Source organism: Triturus cristatus, chromosome 2_1, assembly GCF_964204655.1.
Source record: "Triturus cristatus chromosome 2_1, aTriCri1.1, whole genome shotgun sequence".
Lineage (NCBI taxonomy): Eukaryota > Metazoa > Chordata > Amphibia > Caudata > Salamandridae > Triturus > Triturus cristatus.
Genome location: NC_140581.1, coordinates 412,218,154 through 412,238,307, shown reverse-complemented (window position 1 = coordinate 412,238,307; position 20,154 = coordinate 412,218,154).

The window sequence follows — 20,154 nt, the reverse complement described above, 5'->3', positions numbered from 1 at the left end:
CTGAAATACCACCTCAACCCTTTGAATCAAAAACTCTTCTTCCCAGGGATTTTTACATTCCTCATTGCATTGATTCTTCTAGTATTCTTATTCTTTACACTTGGCTTTGCTTCACAGTCACTGTTTAAGTTTTATATTCTCTCCATCCAGTCTTCACCTAGGAATACCATCCATCCAAACATGGCTCTCATTCTCAACAAACCTTTCCCCAACATACATTTGTCATTTAACCACCCACGCCTCCTTTAACCCATCAAACCTACCAGAGGATTCTTTTCACCCATACACTTTCACCCACCCAGGCAGGCATCCTTTCACCTTTCATCCATCCTTCACCCACCCATGCATCCTATCAGCCACCTATAGTATATGCACCCTTTCACCCACACATCCTTCTCTTCCGATCCTATTACATTTCACCTGTCCTTCCTCCTTCCATCATTCTTTCCCTTTTCCATCAACCCATCAAGGTCTGACTCTTCATGAAACGTTCTCTGCTGAATTGAAGTTAGAAGAGGCCATAGTTACTCAACTCCTGTTGTATATGCTAAGTAAAGAGGGGGGTGTTCAACTGTTCACAAATCTCAACAGTACAAGTACACCCTTGCAGAAAGTATATAATTGTTAATAAGCAAGCAATTGCTGGCTCACCCCCTACCGTTGCCGCATCTGCTACCTGGCTGGCACCGCCGTCACTGCTGGCCCAGGGACTGGTGGTCAGAGCGGCTAGAAAAAACAAAACACATTTTTTAGATGCCAGATACGCCTCCACGTATATTTTTTTTAATACCAAAGTGGAAAATACACCACACACATCACTACAATTCGGATACAGACAATATATTCCATCAAAAATTTCAGGTTGGGCATTTTGTTGGTGGCAATGTTTAAAAAGCCTCTCAAGAAGAGAAGCCAACCTGTAAAGGACTGGAGTGGCGAGAGGTATTGATGAATCTGAGTTTTCTGGCCACTCCCTCGTTTTACTGATTGAGCAATGACATGAGAAAGTAATAGAAAGCCTTCTGATCTCAACAAACATGCATTGTATATCTTATTTGGAAATGCAATCTGCACTGCAGAGTAGAAGTACATGACCATGACCAATGGGTTCTCTGAGTCTTACTGTACCACTACTAGGAAGTCCACAAAATATAAACGGGTAGGGGGAAAGCTGACTGAAAAACCAGAAGAAAGGAAGCTACAGACAGACTAGTAGAGACAGTTTGAGGTAAAATACAGACACTAGGAATATGGAAAATAAGTAAATAAGATAATACAAAGATAAAAGAAATTAGAAATGGATAGATGGAAGAGGATTTGGAAAAATAATAATTAGGAAACGGGTAGAAATAAATTATTCAAAATAAGGAGCGGGTAAATGTTAGGGAAATATTAACAACAGGAGGATTTACTGGGGCCAGCAGAGCCATTGGCCGAGGAGCGTTCTTCACTCTGGGAGGTACCTCCAGCTTCCTCACTGTGTCGGGTGACCTCTTGCCCATGGATGCTGATGTAAGACATATAAAGACAAAAAATGTTTGGTGGTAAATAAATAATCTCTCCAAAAAGATTTTTTGACAGGAAACAGCAATTGCAATAACATTGAACTTTCCCAAATCAGGCCGACTAGTAGTAGACTAGATTGCGGACTATCCTTTTTATTTATTCCACGTTTCCTAAACCTACCTAGCCCTCCTATTCCAAAGACTTCGGAATTACTATTGCAACAAATGATGTTTGCGTCGAAGTAACAATCTCATTTGCAATCATTCTCAACCCCCTTTGACGGGCCAATTCACTAAGCCTGCATTTTGTCTTTAAATACATGGATGGGAGCATGCATACACCAAATTGGTTGTTTGCTTGTCACTGTATGAGCTGCAAAAAAGGTCCCAAGAACTGAAGTGAAAGGACGAGCGCCACTAAATTACTAATACTAACTATCACCATCTTAGTGACAGGACAAAGAAGTCTCTAGTCTGCATTACTTATGTTCTTACATAATCTGCCCAAGCAAGCACAAACAATTACGATTAGGTAGCGCCGAGCACCTGTCTAGAATAATGATCACATTATATGAGAATTGTAACCGTAACTTACCTGCATGTGACCAGCATGCTTGCTATTTGGGAAACAAATATTAGCAATAACATACAACACACAAGTAATAATAATATTAATAATTAGCTACTCACAAAGCCCCACGAGCTCAACCCTTATGAGGTCCTGCTGTTGGTCCAGGATGTCGGACCATCGGTGCGTCAGCTGATTATGGGTGCACCGGATCCTAGAGCAGCGATACACTGCCCGGCACACCCTAACCCAGTGCTGCTGGAGTCCGTACCCAGACTCAAGCCTGCCGCCTGCTGCCAGGGTGGAGGGGAGGTGGCACTGGACAAAAGAAAACAGCGCTGTCAGTTCCACCTTCGAAAACAAGGCCTGGGGCTGCACCCCTTCCGGGCGCTGCCTTCCGCATGGCGCGCTGACGTCATTACACTGAAATTGAAACTGCAATTTATTTTTAGTTTCACTGTTTTGGTGCTCGTGGGGCTATCACAGCTCCCCTAAGCACCAAAACACACAAGAGATGTATCATTGGGAAGGGGAGACTCTCACCTTTCCAATGGTACCCCTCCCTAGTGGATCCCTGCTTGGGGATTGCCCCAGGAGGGAGATCCCCAAGCGGGGATCCACCCACTAGGCCCAGGGAGGCGCGGCCCCTTAGGCAAGGGTCTTTGTTCCCCCATATATAAATGGGCATAGTCAGTCTTCCTGCCCCGTGGGGAGGCAGTAGCCCCCATTCTGCTGTCCCCCGGGGTGGGGGGCAAAGAGCACCCTATACAACAGAGATTCTTTTTTTCATAGTTCAGGGGTGGGGGCTGCCCAGAATGGGCATGCCAATGCCCTAACCCTTCCCTCCCAAAAAAGACAAAGTCTTTCTGCACCCCAGGAGACAGATAGGGGATTTGGCCCCTGATCTGCCCCCCAGGTTGGCAGAAAGCCCACTGGGCACGAGGGATTAGGGTTTTTTTTTATACATAGGGGTGGGGGATGCCCAGAATGGGCATGCCAATGTCCCCGCCCAAAAAATATTGCACAGTCTTTCTGCCCCTCTGGGGAGGCAGATGGGAGCAATAGGCTCTTCTCTGCCCCCCGGCGGGGGTGCGAAAGCCCACTAGGCATTATTCTTTTCTATTATACGTAGCAGTGGAGCCTGCCAAGAATGGGCATGCCAATGCCGCCACCACTAACATAATTAGCCACAGTCTTCGTGCCCCCCTTGGGGGCATATCGGGGCAGTAGCCCCCAATCTGCCCTCCCCCCAGGGCAGCAGAAAGCCCACTGGGCGCCGACCCTATTTTCTGCAATGTGCCTAGCAGTGAACTTTGTCCCCTAACAAAGCCACCCCCTTAGGAAACCTAGCAAACCTATGAATTTTTGAAAACCAGGCTTCCAGGGGAATTTAGGATGGGGTGACTTGTGTGTCTCTTACCACGTTATGTTACCCAGAATGCCTTGGAAACCTCAAACTTTGTAAATAGAAACACATTTTCCTCACATTTCGGTGAAAACTTCCACCCACCCAGCATTTCCCCAAGTCTCCCGATAAAAATGGTACCTCACTTGTTTGGGTAGGCCTAGTGCCTGCGACAGTAAACATCCCAGAACACAACATGGACACAACATGGACACATCACATTTTTCCACTGAAAACTGCCCCTTTTTTCACAATGTGCCTAGCTGTGGATTTTGGACCTTAGCTAAGCCAGCACCTAGGGAAACCTAGTAAACCTGTACATTTTTGCTAACTAAACACCCAGGGAAAGCCAGGATGGAGTGATTTGTGTGGCCCTTACCATGTTCTGTTACCCAGAATTCCTTGTAAACCTCGAACACTGCAAACAGAAACAGATTTTCCTCACATTTATGTAATGGAAAGTTTTAGAATCTGCGGGGAGCCACAAACTTCCACCCACCCAGCATTTCCCCAAGTCTCCCGGCAAAAATGGTACCTCACTTGTGTGGGTAGGGCTAGTGCCTGCGACAGGAAATGGCCCAAAACGTACTGTAGAGACTCCAAAATTATCGATCACAAAAAGACTTGATTTTGCGAGGGAGTCATCTGTGTTTTTGGTCCTGGACTCGGTGGGCATCTACGGAAACCTACCAAACCCAGACATTTCTGAAAACTAGATTCCCCTATGTTTTCCTACCCAGAATTCCCTGCAAACCTCAAATTTAACTGAATAAATCACACTTTTCTCACATTTCTGTGTGGGAAAGTTGTGAGATCACAGGGCCGACACAATTTCTTACCACCCAGCGTTCCCCTAGGTGTCCCAATAAAAATGGTACCTCACTTGTGTCGGTGGGCAAAGTATCCGTGGCAGGGAAGTGCCCAAAACGTATTGTAGAGGCATCAAAATTATCTATCACAAAGCTACGTGGTTTTGCAAGGGGGCCATATACGTTTTTGGTCCCAGGCTTGATGGCCAGCTAGGGAAACCTACCAAACCAAGACATTTCTAAAAACTGGAAACCAGGGGGAGTTCATGGGAGTATGTGTTGCATGGATCCCCCAATGTTTTCCTGCCCAGAATCCCCTGCAAACCTCAAATTTAGCAACAAAATAATCACATTTTCCTGATATTTCTACCTGGGATCACCACGCCAGCTCAAATGTCCTACCACCCAGCATTCCCATTGGTCTCCTGATAAAAATGATACCTCATTTGTGTGGGCGTCTAATGCAAAGTCAGCCTAAAAAAATATAGCGCTTCGAGCTCGCTGTGCTATTTTCTCAATTCCTATGTTTTTTACCCTTCCCAGTTGTAGACCTTTGGCCCACCCACACAAGTGAGGTATGATTTTACTCTGGAGAACTGTGGGAACGCTGGGTGGTAGGTATTTTGTGCCAGCACAATAATTCCAGACAGAAATGAGAGGAAAATGTTATTTTTGAGCTAAATGTTAGGTTTGCAGGGGATTCTGGGTAAGAAAACATGGGGGGGGGGGGATCTACGCAAGCAACACCTCATTGGACTCACCTGGGTGTGTAGTTTTCAGAAATGTCTGGGACTGGTTGGTTTCTCTAGATTGCCGCCCAACCAGGTACCTACAACGCAGGTCCCACTTTGAAAACCAGGTCGTTTTGTGATAGATATGGGGCATCTGCAGTTTTGGTCCTGGGCTCTGCGGTCATCTAGGGAAATGTACCAAACCCAGACATTTCTGAAAACTAGACACCCGTGGCAGTCCAGGAAAGTGTGGCTTGCTTGAATCCCCCAACGTTTCTTACCAAGAATCCCCTGCAAATCTCAAATTTAGCTGCCAAAAAAAATCACATTTTTCTCCCATATCTGTGTGGGAAAGTTGTGGGATCACCAAACAGACACAAACTTTCTCCCACCCAATGTTCCCCCAGGTCTCTTGATAAAAATGGTACCTCCCTTGCGTGGGTGGGCCAAGTACCCGCAGCAGGGAAGGGCCTAAAATGATTTGTGGAGACATCAAAATAATCTAGCACAAAATGACCTGGTTTTGCAAAACGGTCACCTGCAATTTTGGTTCCGGGCTCGGTGGCCATGTAGAGAAACCTACCATAGACATTTCTGAAAACTAGACACCCGGGGCAGTTCAGGGAGGTGGGACTTGCGTGGATCCCCCAACATTTTCCTACCCAGAATCCCCTGCAAACTTCAAATTTAGCTGAAACAATCACATGTTATCACATTTCTGTGTGGGATCACCGGGCTGATACAAAATATCTACCACCCAGCGTTCCCCTTGGTCTCCCCAGTAAAATGACCAATAATATGACCTAGATGGCCACTGCTGAGAAGCTCACGGCGGTAGCTCCCGGGGTTTGTGATTATCGACTGATATTTATCCCAATCTAACCCTGCCATACAAGACACATACTCATCCTTGGAAAGCAGATTACATGAGGATCTTAGTGAGACATTCAGTTTTAATACTCACATGCTTGATCTTGTTGTTTTCTCATCTTCATGAGTAACCAGTACCCTTGTCCACGCCAAAACCTGGGCTGATGATCCCCAGTCCTCATCTCGCTGACCACTTTCATGAAGCTTGACAGCGCGGCACTATGCAAGGAGAGATCGCTGGTCTGCCGCCTGAACTTGATGGAAAGGACCGGATATCCAGGTTGCAGTTGGGTTGAAAAGTGTTTTGGGTGAGTGCCCCCACCTCCCCTGCCTCTGTGTGCAATCCTCTCGTTCTCCAACGCAAAGGGTATTCACCGACGTGGACTCTTTGTTCTCGTCGCCTGTATTTCCCCAGTTTTTTTGCTGAATGTAGCTTCGCCGCTGCACCTGGCTTTGACCTCCGGGATCAACCGCATTTGTCGTGTATGGTTCCATTTAAGCCGGCAGCTACCCGCCCCCCACTTTAATGATAATGACATCAGCATCGTGGAGGGCTCTGGTGAGTCGCGCTGGCTCTCTCCCTTACCCCATCAGATCGCTTCTGCTCTTGGGCGATTCTGAGTCCCCTCGTACGCCCCTGTTTTACCCGAGGACCACACATAAGATCCCTTTGTGGACCTGTCTCCTTGTTTCACCACAGTTGGGAAGAGCTCCCAAATCCTTTTTCCTTTGTTCCTCGGCCTTGTGTAAGCAGAGACGCAGGACACGTTTGGCGCCAGTGGGGGTGCCCTTGTTCCTTCATCTGGGCATAATTGTTAAATCCTCCATTTTGGAAATTACATTGCCACCGATTCGACAGGTTTTCAGAAGACGGAACCCCCTCTCCTGAAAAGACACCAAAGTGAAAACTGAAACTAAAGCAGGTCTACCTTTTACCTGCACTCTACCCAACAATAATGGCGGCCATCTTTGACTGTCTGTACCGGTTGCCTGCGTCTTACTGATCCTTATTATTTTTTTTTGTCATTATTGAGAAGGTTATCACATTCAAGACAATCCAATACCCCTTCCTTCAGGCCTATTGTGGTTCAGACAGAATAGTATTTATCTCTTTGATTCTATTTGTATTATCACTTTATATCACAACTCTGTATTAGCACAATAGTAGTTACTGAAAAAGGTCGCTCTTCTGCATTTTCAGCCTACACACCTTCATGTTGTTACTAACGTGGCAGCTATCTTGATGGGAGCTATGAGTCACTCACAAGCATAATGATCCTCCTTCACACATTGCATCTATCGGCACAGTATTCCTGTTGTTTCCTTGGATTTTATTCAATGACCAGTCCTGATCCCTTGCAGAGGATCATTAAGAAGGACCAGATTCATCCTCAACCCTGATTTCCAACTAATGACCTAATTTTGCAAAGAGGATCCCCCTTGTTATGCTAATCTCTGCCTACTCGCCTAAGGGCTCTTCATTTTTGCTCCCTAGTCCTAAAGAACCTCAACTTGGCCCTCCTCAAGAATGGATACAAGGCTTTTCCCCACTAGTCGACATGCCTTCACGATCATCTACCCTCCAAACCTCTCTAAAAATGCGACCAAAAAGCACAAACATTGATTACTCAAAACGCAACCTAAAATACTTATTTCTGATCTTTACTTCTGTGCCTACAAAGGTTCCCTAACTAATGACCTTATCTTCTACTCCAGGAAACGGGCACATTGGAGGAACGTCTTCTATTCCATTCCATGCTTCATATAACGGGTGCCAGGAAAACTTTGTATTGCCTCAAACTGTCAGCTTTTGCCCTCGACCTTTTACAATGCTCATGCCACCATCTCCCTTTATAATAATGGTATTATCCTAATTCAAGCCTCGAATGACAATCTAGTTAAGATGGATATTATCTTCCCCAACCTCAAGACGGTGGTGAATTCTAAGCCTCCTCACCCCTGCTTAATCCCCCCGATTCCAAATGATTTCACATGCACACCTCAGGTGACACCAACCACACATACACCTCCTCTCGCCTTAGGCGAGCCCTGAGCCACTCAGTTCCCTTACTTAGTATCTCCAGAGCCGACAATGTCCTCAATATCAGTGAATCAATCGACTTTGGGACCCACAGCGTCACTCACTTCCCCTAACTCCACAGGGTTACATTACGGGACCATTGCTGGGGAATCCTCTCTCACTCCAATGCTCTCTCTCTCTCCCGGTGAACTTCCATGCTTGATCCTCCCTAACTTGCCTTCAGCCCAGTCTGTGTCCCACATCCTGCCCTCCCCAACCCACTCTACCTCGCTTCCTCCACATCCCATCCACCCCACTTAAGCCCTACCACCCGCCTTACACCCACGGCTCCTCTCTAATTGGTAATCCACAACCCCACATTGACTCACCAGCTCCCTCTGACTATCTTATGACCACTCCGGCCCCCTCAGCTATCCCTCGAAACCACCCCTCCCCTCCAGAACGCCCCACATAATCCCTACCAAACACTCAATTCTCAGACTGGCCTTGCGTCTGGATGAAATCGCCAGCCACCAGCACCATCTCACAATGGAACTCCAGGATTTTAAATCCATCCCTATCGAACACTTCCCTCTACTCAGATCCCTTAGCACTTTAGAGAATCGACCCTTCTTCCTGTCTGGCGCAGCTCCTACACTGGTTACGCAAACCTGTCACCATACTGCGAGAACCTTTCCTCTCCCGAATGCCCCTTCCCGCACAAAAAGACTGAAGGCCGATATCTCGACCAGTGAGATTCGGGATCTACTCCTCTCTTACTTCGATTAACTAGACTGTAACAAGTCCCTAACGGGGCAAATCCAAGCCATCCACGCCAACCCTTACAGAGAATCCTCCCACAACAAGAGGAATAAATATTGACAACCTTTAGCGCATCAATATCCTTTCGGCTTCCACATCACACTTGACTGACAAATTGAAATTCGTACTTCTCAACTGCAGATCAGTGAACAAACATGCCTCCGACATCTATGATCTCATCGTAACTAACGAGCTTGGTATCATTATCCTCACGGAAACCTGGCTAAACTGCTCCTCCGCCCCTATCCTTGACCTTTTAGTCCCGCAAAGCAATTACATAATTTGTATGGACAGATTTATGAAACAGGGTGAAGGAATAGCCTGTATACACCGAAATACACTCTCGTTTTGACACAGAGATTCCACCATGCCAACCTCCAACGAATATCTATCCCTCAACATTTCCAGCAAAAACTGTCCTGTCTGCAAACTACACACATTCTACCACCCCCCTGGTGCCAATCTTTCCTTCATTGAGCAATTAATGGAAATCATCTCATCCAATGACGACCCTCTAGTGTCCCAAATCTTCTTGGGAGATTTCAACCTCCACTGGTCTAACCCAAATGATCAAGCAGTGAACTGTCTTAAATCCTTCCTATTTGATCATTAGCTGACACAATTCTATAATAGTCCAACCCACGAAAAGGGAGAAATTCTAGATCTCATCATATTGAAAGGTAACACAATCTCACTGGACTACATTATCCCTTGCGACTGGTCCGACCAATATTGCATCTTCTTGGTGAGGTGTCCGCGAAGAGCGATCAACCCAAGAAAACGAAGCAATGGAAAAGGAACCTCAGAAATATCAACACTGAAGAGCTAGCAATCTGCTGTTCAAAGGCCTGGTCTCCCCACTCAGAAATGAAGGATGTCCTCACACATTTCTATAATGCCTCTATCTCTGGTATCATGGTCGCCATAGCCCCTGTACAACAAAAAAATGCCTCATCTAAAAACTCCAAACTGTGGTCCAACTACACCCTAAACTCCGAACGCCATATTCTAAGTGCAGCTGAAAGATCCTGGAGAACCATACCATCTACCGATCACCTAAACCACCTTAGAGCTGTCAGGAGGTCTTACAACAAAAAAATAAAGAGTGCAAAAGGCGACTTCTTCCGATCCCAACTTAATCGAGCCAAAAGCCGCCCGAGAAACTATTTGAAATTGCTAGTCAACAATCGTTCAAAGCGCTCATCCGCCCTGACTCTGACGATTTGGCTGCCTTCTTTGTCCAAAAAACTTCAAGCATCAATATCGATCTAGAAACAAAGAGGGCTCTTCTTCCAATTGCTGGGTGTACTGCACCTCTTAACCATCAGGAGCTGCTCCTCCCCCCCTAGCTCTAGACCCAAGAACAATGCCTCTTGGCACACCTTTACACCCCTTAGTGAAAGCGACATTTACAACACTCTTCTTGTGATCAAATCATCCAGCCACTTCAACGACCTTTTACCGCCTCCCATATTCAAAGAAATAAAGGCTGCCATCATCCCCATTTGGGCAAAGATTGTCAACGCTTCACTATTGCAAGGCACGATACTGTCTAACAGCAGCACAAGTATCCCCCATTCTAAAAAAACCTAACTTCAGACAGTTCTGATCTGAATAACTTCCGTCCTATTTCCAAGAACCATACGCTGGCGAAACTTTTAGAAAAATGTGTGCAATCTCAACTCTGTTCTCACATTGAGAAATTCCAAATGTTGGATCAACATCAGTCGGGCTTTTGGAGAGGCCACAGCACAGAATCTGCACTCACGCACATCATGGTCGACATTTTAATGTTGCTAGAGCAAAATGAATCCTGCCTCCTGATTCTCCTTGACCTATCTTCTGCCTTCGACAGGGTTATCCACAGCAAACTACTATCCACGCTAGAACACAGGATGGGACTATCAGGTTTGGTATTGCAATGGTTCCCTTCCTTTCTTCATAACCGATCTCAAAGAGTCAAAGGGAATCAATCCTTATCTCAGCCGTCTACAGTATCAATGGGGGTTCCCCAAGGGTTCACCCTTTCACCCATTCTATTCACTGTCTTCCTGAAACCATTAGCTAATACCCTAAACACCGCAAACATTATTTTTCATATGGTTGTGGATGACGCTCAAGTTTTTCTGAAAGTCTCCTCCCCGGAAGACCTCATCTCACTCAATTCCATCCTGAACACTCAAAAATGGCTCACTGAAAATTACTTCATGCTCAACACCTCCAAAACAGAATTCTTTCTCATCGCTCTCCCTAACCACGCCCCCAAGATTGACTTCTGGATGCAACATCTTTCAGCCTTCAATTGCCCCCCACACATTGTCGAGTCTGCTAAATCTCTAGGATTAATTTTAGGCAGGCACCTGAACATGCAGAAGCATATCAGCAATGCTACCAAGGGAGCTAAACACCAGATGAGGGAATCTCAAACCATTCCTTCCACAGGAAGATTTCAAAAGGGCAGTTCAAGCTCAGGTATTGCCAAGGTTAGACTACGGTAGTTACATACTCTGTGGTCTTCCAAAACAAAACTTGGCTCGACTTAGGGCTTCCATTAATGCCACAGCAAGATTGATTACTGGTACAAAAAGAAATTATCACATATCACAAGCTTTAAAATGGCTACCTTTCGTAGCTAGGATATAACTAAAGATCACTTGCATGACTCATAAAGCCCTGCACTTCAAGACCCCCATCTACCTGGCTCACAAATTAGAATTATCAGGGGGTGGCCATCCGTCTCGTAGTGCAAAATCACTGCTCCTGAAACCACAGTTTTCCACAAAAAGAGAACAAGAAACAGAGCTTTCCTTATGCTGAAGTTCCTGCCGTAAAGAACTTGGCTCTGCTGCTTCTATACTGACATCTTCTCTGATGCTCTGTCTATTACACGTTGATACACCCGGGATTAACAGTGTTAGCAGGCCATTGAACATTTTTGTATTGTATTTATGGAATGTTCTTCCCCCATTCCTGATCGTTGTCTATTTACATGTGTGTAATCTGATGAGGAACAGTGTTGCAGACTATGATCATACTGGAATTGGTTATATTGCCCGCTCCTCTCCCATTATGGGATCGTCAGACCTTGATTGTTTAAGTGCTCTGCATCACGCCGATGTCATGCTCGCGCCTTGAACCTATTTGCAACGGAAACCATCCTTTACAATGCATGCGTTACAACACATGCCATTACCCCGCATTTTTTACTCCGCAAAATCTTTTACAATGCAGGGGTTTACACCGCAAACCATTACAACGCATTCCCCAAAGTAACGCCCGGTGGAGTTAGAATAGTAAATTATGTTTTATCAAAAAAAACAACGGTGGACCTCCTATGCAGCACCTCGTGCCAGTTCCTATTTATAATTTCGCTGTGCAAAACTACCCCTGCGCCAGCCGTTGAGTAGCCCCACTGTGCTCCAGATCTACGGAGCAGGAAGTGTTCGTGTACGACTATCAGGCCTACACAGATCCTTTTTGTATGGGCAACGGTGCAATACATTGTTTGATCTGTGAGTATAACACAACATCGTTCTAAACATTTTGATACTCTTGGACCACGGGACTTTGCTTGAGGATCTCAAGACAACTTGGAGCCCTGAGGAAGTTCCCCTTTGGGAATGAAACGCATTGGGTGGGTATTTTGTGGGTATCTTATAATTGATGTTTTTTTAAGAAAAGAGAATTATCAGAATAAAGAAGTTATTTTTTCTAACTATTGGTTCGGATTGGACTTCCTGAGCTGCGCACCCCCATGAATCAGAATAGTAAATTATGTTGTAATGCAGAATGCATTGTAAGGGATTGCATTGTAAAGCCCTAGGTTGTAAAAGATTTTGCGGAGTAAAAAATGCGGGGTAATGGCACGTGTTGTAAAAGTGCGTGTGGTAAAGTGTCCTATTCATTTGTAACGATTGCTCTTGTCCCACTTTTGTATCCTACCTACCCTAACTGTGAAGCACTTTGATACCCAACAAGGTCATGTTCGCGCTATACAAAATGTCATCAATAAATAAATAAAAATAAACATAAGTAAATGATACATCACTTGTGTGGGTGTGACTGACCAAAAACATAGGGATTGAGGGGTTAGCACAGCAAATTCTTTGCGCTATATTTTTTTAAAAATGTTTTTACTTTAGGGGATTCTGCATTGGACATCCACACAAGTGAGGTATCATTTTTTACCAGGAGACCATGGGGAATGCTGGGTGGTAGGACATTTGTGCTGGTTTGGGGATCCCACACAAAAATGTACGGAAATGTGATTTGCTTAGCTAAATTTGAGGTTGCAGGGGATTCTTGGTAGGAAAACATTGGGGGATCCACGCAAGCCACACACTCCTCCTCTCCCATGGGTGTCTGGTTTTCAGAAATGGGTGGGTTTGGTAAGTTTCCCTAGATGGCCGCCGAGCCAGGGACCAAAAACGTCTGTGCCCCTCTTGCAAAACCAGGTCGTTTTGTGATAGATAATTTTGATGTCTCCTCAATAGGTTTTGAGCCCTTGCCTGTTGCGGGTACTTGGCCCACCCACAAAAGTGAGGTAGCATTTTTATCAGGAGACCTGGGGGAATGCTGGGTGCTAGGAAGTTTGTGTCAGCCCGGTGATCCCACAACTTTCCCAAACAGAAATGTGAGAAGATTTGATTTTTTCAGCTACAAGTCCTATATATCCCTGCAACCAGAAGAGTCCAGCGGACTTAACGGTATCTTGCTTTAAAAATATCTGCCATACTTGAAGTTACAGGTGAAAACATTGGCACAAATGTCTGTTTTTTTCAAACTACATTTCAATATCTTTTTATTTGAATTGGTAGTTTCTATAGGAAAACCTTCAAGGATCTACACAAATGACCCCTTGCTGAATACAGAATTTCGTCTACTTTTCAGAAATGTATAGTTCTCCAGGATCCATTTTTGCTTTCCCACCCATTTCTACCACTAACTGGAAGGGGGTTGAAAGTACAAAAAAATGGGAAAAATAGGCTATGATCCAGTAAAATGCCAAGACTGTGTAGAAATGTTTGTCTCTCTGACAAAAGTCTGCCTGTTCCTGAAAGCTGGGAAGATGGTAATTTTGGCACCAGAAACCCTTTGTTGATACCTTTTGCAGGGGAAAAAACAGATGCTTTCTTCTGCAGTACTTTTTCCCCATTTTCCCTAAAAAACAAAAAGAGAATTGCTGTATTTTGGCCAATTTCACGTAGCCCTCCAGAGGAATCGACAAACTCTGGATACCTTTAGAATCTTCAAGATGTTGGAAGAAAAGGATGCAAATTTGATGTGGATACCTTATGTGGACATAAAGTTATAGGGGCCTAAGCGCAAACTACCCCAAATAGTAAAATACAAAATAAAAAAGGTTTAGCATGGTGGGAGGCCTAGCAGCGAAGGGGTTAAAGAAGGATCACAAAATAGGTCCCAGCACCTCAAACAGAGTAAGAAACAAGATGGCTGTCCCATGTGTGACTGTGTGGTAAAGTTTACGAGATAATTCTGCCCGTACATGCAATCCGCATTGCCGTACGGCTGAAATATTACGCGAACTGCAAGCAACTCCACCCGCTCGCAGAACTCCACCCGCTCGCAGAACTCTGCATATTGTGGTGGAGTTTTTTTGGCGGCTTTGCGGAGTTTGAGTAGTGCTGCTATGCTACCTCCGTCCACCCTTAGTTTAAGTAGGCCAGTCTGAAGGAGCTGAAAGAGCAAAGTCTTTAATTATTTGCAGAAATTGGGAAGGGAGGCACAGCATCTCAGGGACTCTGGAAGGGAGTTTCATAATCGAGGGCCGAGGAAGGAAAAGGATCGGCCACCAATTGGGTGAGTTTGACTCTTGGAAGTACAAAAAGAGATTGATTGCTTGAGTGCAAAGTACGAGCAGGATGGTAAAGAGAGCCCAGGTCTTGCTAATATTGTGGTCCTGAACAGGCATGCATTTTGTACATGTAGCAGAGAGCTTTGAAATGTATTCACTTATCCACTGAAAGTCAGTGTAGTTGGCAAAGAAGACTAGATGCTGAGGAATGTTTAGGGAAGCAAAACAAGAGCCTAGTGGCGGAGTTCTGGACCATCTGCAAGCGTCTCAACATTGCCTTGTCAGCCCCTAGTTACAGGATGTTGCCATAATCGTGCCTGGATAATATCATGGTCTGGATGTCTGTTCTCTGGGCAGAGAAAGGAAGTATCCACAGAATCTTATTAAGCCATTTCATGATAGCAAAGCATGTGGAGGCTACTCTGACCAATTGTGGCTTCATAGACAAGGTGGGCTTGAACCATAAGCCAAGGTTCTTCACTTTATTGGTGGGAGTAGGTGGTGTTCCTAACATGGCAGGCCAATGCTGCGGCCCCCAAAGCTGAGGGTACCATCACCTCTGTCATTTCACCATTTAATTTCAGAGAGTTTGTAATTATACAGTGGAGACTAGGCTGAGGCAGGAGTTGAGGTCCTTCGAGTTAACTTCCTGCCAAGACGACAGCAAGAAAATAATCTGGGTGTCGTCTGCGTACGAGTACAACGTTAGCCCACAGCCTTCCACCAGGTCTGCCAGAGGACGGACATAAATGTTGAAAAGCATAGGGCTAAAGGCGGAGCGCTGAGGAACTCCAGAGGTATGTGGGAGAGATTCAGAAACAGTGTTCGACGAGAAGATCTGAAATATACGAAGCGTCAGGAAAGAAGAGAGCCGTGCCAGTGCCGTGCCATGCCTTAAAGGCCAAGCTGGGTCAGTCTATCAGCGATAATTTTGTGTGACACAGTGTTGAAAGCCACGCTGAGTTCCAATAGGATCAGCACAGCTGTTCTGCCCGCATCTAGGAGTCACCTTAGATGCTCTGTGACTACTAGCAGGGTGGTTTTGGTGCTGTGCCCATCTCTGATGCTTGACTGAGAGGGGTGAAGGGCACATTGTGTTTCCGCAAATAAGGTAAGTTGAGTATTACATGTTTTTCCAATATCTTGGAAAAAATGGGTAGTAAAGAGATAGGTCTAAAATTGAACACACTGTCTTGGTCCATGTGGGGTTTCTTTAGCGGGGGGGGGGGTTCATTGCATGTTTCCAGGCATTAGGTAAATACCTCTTCTGTAAGGAAGAGTTTAAAAGATCCAGCACCAACTGCATAAACTCTGGGCTCAAGGTGATCAATTTAGCAGGTGGGAGGGGATCTAGAGGAGATCCGGACTTGATTGACAGCAGTAAGTCCATCAGGCGAGGATAGTCCAATGGGAATAGACACTGCAGTCCTGCAGACACATATCACTGTCGGGTTTTCAATCCTAATTGGGGGTATAGTCAAAGAAGAACTACCATTCCTCGTTGTGGCCAGGGTGGTCCTAATATTTGTCACCTTATTAAGGAAAAGTCAGAAAGAACCTGACATTGAGCCTGTGACAGTGAGGGAGCAGGGGACATGTTGATTGGATCTGATAGGTCTTGAACAATTTTTAAAAGTGTTTTGGGACAGTTTTGTGCTTGAGATACTGTTTCTGAATAAAACGAGCACGATCCTTCCTGCAGTGCAAATGATACTGGTTCAGAGCCAGTTTTTATTTATTCTTTGAGTCTGTATCATACAGTTTCCTCCATGCCCTGGATTCCTTCTTTGTGCATGATTGTCAGACCGCCACCCAATCTCTTTGGTCGGTCCTGTCGAATGATGGAATAGCTGGGAGGAATGAGCAGTCTAGAATTGCTGTTGAGGGTTCATTGAGCCATGTTTCAGTGAGGAATGCAATATCGATTTCATTATCAAGTATGGCTTCTGCAATATCAGTGGCGTGTCTAACTGCTGATATGCAGTTTAGGAGCATGCATATTAGCAGGCTAGAACTATTGTTTGTGGTATGAAGTGTCTGAATAGTGGTGCATGAGCAGGCGGTCTAGGTGAGGTGAATGTTCTAGGGATTCTTTTTGTGCCCATGATTACTGAGCTAGTGGACAGAGGAGTGTGGACCGTATTCTAGGTCATAGTGATGTAAGATACTAAGAGAGCTTCGGCTTCCGAATCAGATACATGACTGCAAGCTCGGTGGGGTCTGTGGGACACACGACTCAAGGGAATAGTGGTCCAATAGGGAAGATGGCTCATAGTTGGAGAACCTATAAATGGAGACAACTTCTCCCTACCAGGAGTGTGGTAGAGGGTTAACTTTGCCTGGATCAGAAGGTCCTTTTTTAAATGTGAGAAGTCTGTAGCTAGTGAATCAAGTTTTTGTTCTATTCGATGCAGGAGCTGGGAAAGTCGTTCAGTGAAGTTTCCCTCTCTAGAAGAGGGTGTATATGCAACCAGTCTCATGGTTAAAGAGGGTGAGTGAGCTTCACTATAGGGAGGGCCTGCGTCATTGAGGTTGGAGATGCAGACATTTTGTGAGAGCTGAGAAAGGTCAGCATTAGTATAACGGGGTGAGCCCATGGTGAGTGGTCTGGAGTTGGGTTTGGGCCATCGGGTTCTGGGTGTATGTCTGTGAGTTTTGTTATCGTTAGTTCATTGGTTGTGGTGGGTGCCATTGAAGTCAATATAGTATTTACTTGAACGCGTGTGTCAGAGGGTTCAATAAAGGAGCGTAACGTGTCAGTGGAGTCAGCAGGGCAGGGCATGTTCCTTGTCCTAAAGATAGAAATGGAGAATTCCCCTCTAAGGGGCCGATTCCGATCTCGCTGGAAAAAGGCTCCGTCTGACTCGGATCTGGAGGGTTTTCCAACCAACTCGTGCTCCGAGAGCCCGAGTACGATGGGAACAAGCGGTGACTGACACGGTTCGTTCGAAGCCCCGTTGAAGTCAATGGGAGCCTGTTGTACGACACGTACATAGACTCCCATTGATGAACAAGGTACATTGCGCACAAAGGCGCCCCCTGTAGCGGGGACGCGTCTGTGCCACCCGCACCGTACATGCATGTGTAGGGGGGTCCCTTGGGTCCCCCCCCTTTGATCGACTCGTAAGGCTACAGGTGAATGGGGGTCTGGCGCTGACCCCCGAAGACTGCTTCCCGGAGCGTTTACATGTTGGAGACTGGGACTCGATCCGGCTGTCCGAATCGTGCATCGTACTGGCTCGGTCGTAAATCGCCTCCACTGCACGGCACGGTTTGCTTACGGACGAGACGTACGGAGCGGTTCAGACCCGGAAACGATTCGGTCGGTGAATTTCGCGTTGCTCGCATCGTACTTGCTCGCTCGTACAGCTGTACGAGTCGGACGGAAAATACGCGTACTGCTTGTACTTTTTCCAGCCGGATCGCATTCGGAGACCTTTTGAGCGGGATCGGAATTGGCCCCTAAAGGTTAGGGAGGGGGATGTGGTGAGTTTAGTACCGTAGGGGATTTTGATAGATTTGGGGACTTTTAAGTGAAAAAGGTTGATGATACTGACTGCAATGTCTGGCCTCTTGGTCTCTGCCGTGTCACACTCATGGCAGAGCCTGACGTCAGCAGCCGTGTTACACCGGCTGTGCAGCCAGGCTTCTCCCATGCTGTCTGTCGCATAATTCAGACCCATCACGCTGACTGCGGTGCCTGGCACCTGTCACACTGGCTGGTCTCGTAGTCTCTGTCTGTCACACCAACTCCCTGTGGGCCCACATGGTCTGTAATTATTAAAGAAGCTCGTAAAGCATCTCTGCGTCCATGGATATATCATCATCTCCATATATATAATAACCGCCATGACGTTGTCCAATTTATTAAAGAGTTGAAGACACACGTCTTTAACTAACACTACATCACAATACAATAACCAGCCACCTAGCGACATCTGGACTGTCCTAACCTGTAACCCTATCCAGTTCTCCCCTGAGTTTTTGGCTCGGTTCATGCTATAGACTATATAGATCTGTAGTAGCGTACTACTCGCCGAAAAAGCACTCCAACACCACATGAGGGGTAGCAAGCGCTATTTAAATGTAAACCTTTTTACCTCTTCTACCCCTTCCCTATCCTTTCAATCCAAATAACTAACATACTCACCACTCACATTCCTGTAAAATTTTCACTATACTAATTCACCACTAATCCTTTATGGGTTCCGAAGTAACGCGCTGCTCGCCAAAAAAATCGCTTCAACACCCCATCAAGGGTAGCAAGCGCTATATAAACGCAAACTTTTTTCCCCTCGTCTATCACTCCACTATTCTTCTCAATCGAAATAACTGACTAACATATCCACCACTCAAATTACTTTAATATTTTCACTATACTAATTCACCACTAATCCTGGGTTCCAGAGTAGCGTGCTACTCGCCGAAAAAGCGCTTCAACGCCTCGTCAGGGGTAGTAAGCGCTATATAAATGCAATTACAATACAATACACATTTTGTGGGGCGTTTAGAGTAGAAGACAAAGTTGATTTTCTTGTTGCCATTGCTCACGCTAAAGTAGGTAGCAGCTATTCATTTTTCCGGACATTGTTTGAGAAAGCTGCCTTTGAACTTCTTTATTGCACTGTTCAAGAGATTATTAGGATATCTGATGCTCCATGAGTTGGGGCCAAATCTCTCAAGTGCAGTGTCAAGGGATTTGGGGAGGAACAGAGAAAAATTCAGAAAGTCTGGTCATCCAGCAAATCAGAGTAGAGGTAAGGATCTGCTGATGGTTGCGGGCTGATCAGGGTACTATGAGGGAGTTGCCTCACAGGTCTGGGAACAGCTTTCTCATGAAATGCGTTTCTAAGAAGAAGAAAAAAGTTCCAACCACCAACGTTTATGGGAATGTGTAGTTAGGTCACGGGAAACTAAGAGAAAGGGAAAAGAGGGAACAGCCTACAACCAATAGAAACAGAGAAAAGTAAACTGGCAAGCATACAGACCAATAAAAAGTGAAGGCAGGATGTAAATCCCTTTTAAGATATATTAAAAACAATAGATTTCACAAGCACAGCGCAAGTGCTTTGCAGGCGAAACCTAAAAAGTCCTGTTCACTCCTATTGATCTCTACACGGTATGCTACCACTAGGGGTGGGCGGAATTTGCGAAATTAACTTTCGCAAATTATCGCAAAAATGTAAAAAATCTCCGCAAACACGCGGAAATATCGCGAAGATGCAGAAGTTTTTTTTCCCGCCCGTTCGCAGTATTTTCTGCGTGGTCGCGGCTCGCCAACTTACCCATGCAGTTGCTCGCGGGCGCCGCCATCTTGTTTACACTTGTCTCGCGGTGCATGATCGCGAGAAGAAAGACGTGATCGCGCAACGAATGACGTTACTGCGGGCGCGAACTGTCGCGAGACAGCGCAAATGGCTACCAACAATCCAACATTTCGTGGAGAACGCGACCGGATCGGGAAAACTTGTCGGCGAACGCGGGGATTCAGGTAAGACGATCGCGCGCACGCGAGAATGTATTATTTTACAGCGCGAGCAAGCAAAAAATTTCCGGTAAAATGCGGATTGCGGAAATTTTTACATTTTCGCGCTCTCCGCGGAACGCGA